The sequence below is a fragment of the Euleptes europaea genome, chromosome 4 (genome assembly GCF_029931775.1).
Source record: "Euleptes europaea isolate rEulEur1 chromosome 4, rEulEur1.hap1, whole genome shotgun sequence".
Lineage (NCBI taxonomy): Eukaryota > Metazoa > Chordata > Lepidosauria > Squamata > Sphaerodactylidae > Euleptes > Euleptes europaea.
In genome coordinates, this window is record NC_079315.1 from 113,622,413 (window position 1) to 113,629,493 (window position 7,081).

A 7,081-nucleotide genomic window follows, 5' to 3' on the forward strand; every position below is an offset into this window, starting at 1 on the left:
CTATCATAGAGCTGGAAGGGATCACCAGGGTCATCTCGTCCAACCCCCTGCACAATGCAGGAAACCTCCAATGACCCCTACTCCATGTCCAGAAGACGGCCAAAAAAATCCTTCAGGATCCCTGGCCAAACTGGCCTGAAGGAAAATTGCTTCCTGGCCCCAAAGTGGCGATCAGCATTTCCTGGGGCATGTAAGGAAGGGCCACGAGAGCCAAGCACTGACGCAACCCTTCCTGCCCTCCCTCTCATGCACTGCCTTTCACAGAATCGGCATTGCTAACAGTTGGCCATCTAGCCTCTACTTAAAACCTTCCAGCTGGAATGCTTTTGTAAAGGAACACAGTCCATCAAAACCAACACATATTTGGTCTAATACCATGCATAGCTTGTTTTTCCAGGATGAGCTGGTGTTCAGAGTGAGGAACCAGCATTTTGAAATTACAGGTATCCGTGTAGCAGAAACCAGTCTCTCAGGCAGTGCTGCAAGAATAATATAACACAGAAGATACAACATAAGGGTCAGTCCTGCTCTCCGTCTGGGTACGGGTATTTTGCACCATGCCAGTCACCTAATGGCGTGCCAGGCTAGGGTACTGTAACCCAAGATCCTTAACTCCTCCTTGTGGAGGGGGTGGCATGCTAGGCCAGGTTCTGAAGTGAGGATGATCTCTATAAAAATGCAAATTGCAGGCTCTCTGTAGCCTCAGTTTGTCTTGGCATCATGCATGCAAGGAAGGGAGGGGAACCTAAGAACATAAGAAAAGCCATGCTGGATCAGACCAAGGCCCATCAAGTCCAGCCGTCTGTTCACACAGCGGCCAAGAAGCCCACAAACAAGATGGCTGCAGCAACATCCTGCCTATGTTTCACAGCACCTAATATAATAGGCAAACCTCTTGGTTTCGCTCTTCAAATCAGGGCTCTCTGTGTTTTGTGTGTGTGTGTAAAGTGCCGTCAAGTCGCAGCCGACTTACGGTGACCCCTTTTTTGGGGGGGTTTCATGGCAAGATTACTGACGTTTTATAGGAGAAAATAATAAAACGCTATGCAAAATCAAAGGTGGGGTGGCGGTTGAAGGGTTAAGCCATCGCTCCTTTTCCTGCTCGTCCCGAGGCGAGTTGAGGCCATGCTTGAACCTGCAATTTCAAGTTTACAGACAGAACAGAACGTCCTCTTGGTTGGTTGATCCCTGGGCTCCAAACAAATGGGGCCTGTGTCCCCTCCTGAGGAGGAACAGCAGTTGTAAAGCCATGAGCCGGGAGAGCTGGGGGAGGAGAGAAGGTGGGGGAATGGTGGGCTGCCCCCTCTCCAGTGGGCATCCTTGCTGGGTAGCTACTTTTACATCTTGCCTTTTTGCGCATAGATCCAAGGCAGATCCCCAGCGGTCCTAAAAACTTCAGCTAGGGCAGCAGCTGGGCTCTCTGAGAATTGGGGTGTCCTTTCTCTCCCCCCACATGCACACACACTCCTGGTCCCTCAGCAGTACTGCAAAGCAGAAGAGGAGACATTTGGGTGCCTTGTGAGAACCAGTATAGTGTAGTGGTTAAGAGTGGTGGACTCTAATCTGGTGAACCGGGTTGGTTTTCCCACTCCTGCACATGAAACCAGCTGGGTGACCTTGGGCTAGTCACAGCTCTCTCAGAACTCAGCCCCACCTACGTCACAAAGTGTCTGTTGGGGGGGAGAAGAGGGAAAGGCAATTGTAAGCAGGTTTGATTCTCCTTAAAAAGGTAGAGAAAGTCAGCATATAAAAACCATGTCTTTCTGGGAGACAGCGTGGTGTAGTGGTTAAGAGCCGTGGTTTGGAGCGGTGGACTCTGATCTGGAGAACCAGGTTTGATTCCCCACTCCTCCACGTGCGCGGTGGAGGCTAATCTGGTGAACCAGGTTGGTTTCCCCACTCCTACACTGCTAGTCACAGTTCTGTCCAAACTCAGCCCCACCTATCTCACAAGGTGTCTGTTGTGGGGAGAGGAAGTGAAGACAACCGTAAGCTGGTTTGAGTCTCCTTAAAGGTAGAGAAAATCAGGGTATAAAAACCAATTCTTCTTCTTCTTGAACACATGAATCTGCCTTATACTGAATCAGCAGAGGCTCTCCTGGGTCTCTGGTAGAGGTCTTTCACATCACCTGCTTGCCTAGTCCCTTTAACTGGAGATGCCGGGGATGAACCTGGGACCTTCTGCATGCCAAGCAGATGCTCTACCACTGAGCCACGCTGCTGCTGCTGCTGCTTCTCCTCCTCCTCCTCCTCCTCCTCCATATCTCCGGATTGTTCCACCTCATGTGTAGACCAGTCTGTGCTGGATGGTTTTGTTCCTGTTCCTGTCTGCAGGTGGAACATGAGCTACTCTATTAGCCCATTCCACCTTTCCAGGTCACGGAATGGTGACGGCTCTTTTGTAGCAAGACGTTTTGGGCATCCCTACGGCTTCCCTTCCCTGCCTGGCAAATTGGCACAATTAATACAACATCAAAGGCCTCACAGGGGGGGCGGGTGGTGGTGGAAGAAAAGGTTATGAAAGATAGGAGGTTGAATGCCAAGTTCTTCCTTTTCTTCGGCTGAATTGGCACGATATTTATCAGCAGACTGGCGACTGGGTTGTGCAGACAATACGGATGTCTGTTGTCTGCATTTTGTGAATGACTCCCCAGTGTAAATGCGAGCAGGCTTTAGACTGCCCTCACCTAGACACTGACAGCCAAGAGACCCGGAAGGACCTCAGTCTGGCACCCGAAGATAACGATTATCTAAACGTTACAGGTGAGGGAAATTAAGCATAGACATTAAGCAACTTTCCTAAAGTTGAGAGAGAGCAACGGTGTCAAGACCAGGCTTAGAGGCTCAAAAGGCCAGCTTCTGAACTTGTTCCTGTAGTGGAAAGTGCCATCAAGACGCAGGCAACTTATGGCGACCCTGTATGGTTTTCAAGGCACGAGACCAACAGAGGCAATTTACTGTTGCCTACCTCTACATCGCAACCCTGGACTTCCTTGGTGGTCACCCATCCAAGCACTAACCAAGGCCGACCCTGCTTAGCTTCCAAGATCAGAGAGCCAGCGTGGTGTAGTGGTTCAGAGCAGTGGACTCTAATCTCGAGAACTGGGTTGGTTTCCCCACTCCTACACATGATGCCTGCTGGGTGACCTTGGGCCAGTCACAGTTCTTTCTGAACTCTCTCAGCCCACAGGGAGGCAGGCAATGGACTCTCATCTGGAGAACCAGGTTTGATTGACGCTCATCTGGTGAACTGTGTTGGTTTCCCTGCTCCTCTACACGAAGCCAGTTGGGTGACCTTGGGCTAGTCACAGCTCTCTTAAGAGCTCTCTCAGCCTCACCTACCTCGCAGGTTATCTGTTGTGGGGAGGAGAAGGGAAGGTGATTGTAAGCCGGTTTGATTCTCCCTTAAGTGGTAGAGAAAGTCGGCGTATAAAACCCTCCTCCTCCTCCTCCTCCTCCTCCTCCTCCTCCTCCTCCTCCTCCTCCTCCTCCTCCTCCTTCTTCTTCTTCTTCTTCTTCTTCTTCTTCTTCTTCTTCTTCCTCCTCCTCCTCCTCCTCCTCCTCCTCCTCCTCCTTCTTCTTCTTCCTCTCCTCCTCCTCCTCCTCCTCCTCCTCCCACCTCCAAATATCTCTTGCCTTGAAAACCCTATGGGGTCACCATACGTCAGCTGTGACTCGATGGCACTTTCCACCACTATTAATGTTCCTCATACCTTTCCAGAAACGGAAGAGTCTATTGGTTCCAGATAGTTTTGTGTAGCTTCTTAGGACTGAGTCTCCAGAGTCTAAGGCCGGTGTATTTAAATCTCATCTAGACATCTTGCATTCCTCTTCTACAGCGGTAGATAAATCTCCACATTCTGGATCCCTGTTCAAATCCATTCTCAGTCATGAAGCCAAATCATAGCTTTGGATGAGTCTCCATTCCTCCAGCCTTCCTGCCAGGGTTGTTGTAAAGACCCAATGATGTAACTAAGTTTGCCCTAACTCTTGGGAACAGGTTGGGGGAAGCCATCTGAGTTTAATTATGACCTGCTGCGGCCTGTATCCTAGGGGTTGTGTGAACAAGAGATCCAGGGTGACAGCTGGCGTGCCAAACTGGCCCTGGACAACTCTCCTGCGAAATTTGTTTTTGGCGAAAAGCTTGGAGATCTGATATCAATCTTTCCCTGCTGCTGACAGTAATCTCGCATTGTACCAAGACTCCAGCGTAATCAGCCCTAAATCTTCTAATGATATACCGCCACTCCGTAAATTATAGCACAGCTCAGGGGCTCTCCAAAGGTAACGCTGTGGAGATGTAATTGCAGCGTGCAGTAAAATAGGTCTGAACCATATAACTCTGGGCTGATAAATCACAAGCGAAAAATGCTCGACGTCTGGAGCTGAGCGACTAACAGGGTCTATAGTGATTTTTGCACCGCCTTGGATAATATACTGGACCAAATAGGGGAGGAGGGAAGAATCTTTACAATATAATTTTAATGGGGGGGGGGGGGCAAGGGATAACGTTCTCTCTACAGAAAGCGTAAACTTCATCCACCTTTACTTCTCTTTGCGAGCGGGAATTGACAGCAACTGTTCCATGGGGTGGGTGATATTCGTCCAGCTGAATAAAACTGTTAATTCATTGTCTACAAACGGAGGCAGGGGAGTGAACACATGAACACATGAAGCTGCCTTCTACTGAATCAGACCCTTGGTCCATCAAGGTCAGTATTGTCTACTGAGACTGGCAGTGGCTCTCCAGGGTCTCAGACGGAGGTCTTTCACATCACCTGACTGCCTACTCCTTTTAACTGGAGATGCTGGGGATTGAACCTGGGACCTTCTGCATGCTAAGCAGATGCTCTACCACTGAGCCACAGCCCCTCCCCACCTCCTAGGAGACATTCAGGAGGCCAATTTACATGTCTTTTTTTTAAAGTGGAAACAGAATCCAGAGGTGACCCCTCCCACCTTTTTACACGGATGTGCCCCTGGGTGATTGTGTAGGCTGGTGTGGCATAGAGTCCACCCTGAGTCAAAAGGTCTTACTAGGGTTGGTAGCTTCCAGGTTCTAGCTGGAGATCTCCTGCTATTACAACTGATTGCCAGCCGATAGAAATCAGTTTACCTGGAGAAAATGGCTGCCTTGACAATTGGACTCTATGGCATTGAAGTCCCTCCCCTCCCCAAACCCCGCCCTCCTAAGGCTCCACCCCAAAAACCTCCCGCTGGTGGCAAAGAGGGACCTGGCAACCCTAGGGCTTGTTCTCCTCTCCTTCATTTCATCCTCACATTAACCCTGTGAGGTAGGCCAAGCTGAACGTGTGTGACTGGCTAGACTTCAGTAAGAATCAGCTATTGGATTCCTCCCAACCTTGCCCTGGGCTGCAATTTATTACCTTCTGCCACAGTCGATATAGCAGATGTTGTTATTGGAAGTTGTTACATAGAAGTCCCAAGGTGGGTGCTTAAATGCTTACCTGCTGACTTCAAAAGAATCGTTCCCTTCTGAAGCCATAATTTTGCCCTTTGAAAGCAGGGATTCTTTTGTCCAAATTTCTGAGTCACACCAATGAGTCCTTTTCAAGTCACACCCGCAATACATCGTTCCCAGTAAATGCGTTTTGGGACATCAAAACCAGTCGGTTCTTTGTTTGATATTTTCAGTGGCTTTCTTTTGATTCCATTCGGTTGGCTTTCACATCATTCTATTGGCCACCCAAATCCAAGCCAGGGTGCCTGCCAAATGTGAATTCACCTTTGTTTGGTGTTATTTGTAAAACAACAGGTTTTCTAAAGCTGTACTCGGTTGCACAGTGTTCTCCAAGTAACCACATCACATGCATCTTTCTGCATGAACAACCTCTAATCCTTGCACATTAAAAAAACTTTCATTATTATAGACGTTACAAACGGGGTACCCATAAGGATTTGCAGAGGTCCCTTTCTTTTCCCCTGTACCCACTTTCCCCACACTTTCCCCTCTTTCTCTCCTCCTGGTAGCCCCATATTCTCTCCCCTTTCTATGCTTCCTTCTCTCCTTCCCACTCACCAACCAACTTTTCTTTTATCTGCCCCCAAGCTTTTAGCTTTATCTATTATTTATTTTCACTATTTATACTTTTCTTTTATCTGCCCCCAAGCTTTTAGCTTTATTTATTATTTATTTTCACTATTTATACCCCACTTTTCTCCCCAATGGGGACCCAAAGCAGCTTACGTCATTCTTCTCTCCTCTGTTTTATGTTCACAGCAGTCCTGGGAGGTAGATTAGGCTGAAAGTGGGTGACTGGCCTAAGGTCACCCAGCAGTTTCCATGGCAAAGTGGGGATTCGAACCTGGGTCTCCTGGATCCTAGTCTGACACTCTAACCGTTATAACACTCTTAGCTTTTCCTTCATCCCTCCCCCTGTCAGCCTCTGGAGAGCCAGCGTGGTGTAGGGGTGGACTCTGATCTGGAGAACCGGGTTTGATTCCCCACTCCTCCAAATGAGCGGCGGATGCTAATCTGGTGAACTGGATTTGTTTCCCCATTCCTACACACAAAGGCAGCTGGGTGACCTCGGGCAAGTCACAGCTCTCTTAGAACTCTCTCAGTCTCACCTACCTCACAGGGTGTCTGTTGTGGGGAGGGGAAGGGAAGAGGATTGTAAGCCAGTTTGATTCTACCTTAAGTGGTAGAGAAAGCATGTAAAAACCAACTCTTCTTCTTCTTCTTCTTCCTGGAAAAACTTGTCCAAGTTGCAAAACTTGTGCAGTAGCAAGTTGCTCAGTTCAGTTGTGTGGTAGCCACTGCCATGGCTGGCCATGTAGTGCAGACGCTGCTGCTGGGCCCAGGTGAGTTGGGTGGCATCAAGTCATAGCCACTGCCACACCTGGGTGAGTTGCTCAGATTGCATGGTAGCAAGTCACCGACGGGAGGTTTTTGGGGTGGAGCCTGAGAAGGGTGGGGTTTGGGGAGGGGAAGGCTTCAGTGCCATAGAGTCCAATTGCCTAAGTGGCCGTTTTGGCTGGAGATCAGTTGTAGGAGCAGGAGATCTCCAGCCGCCACCTGGAGGTTGGCAATCCTAAAGGCAAGAGTAGAAAGAAGATG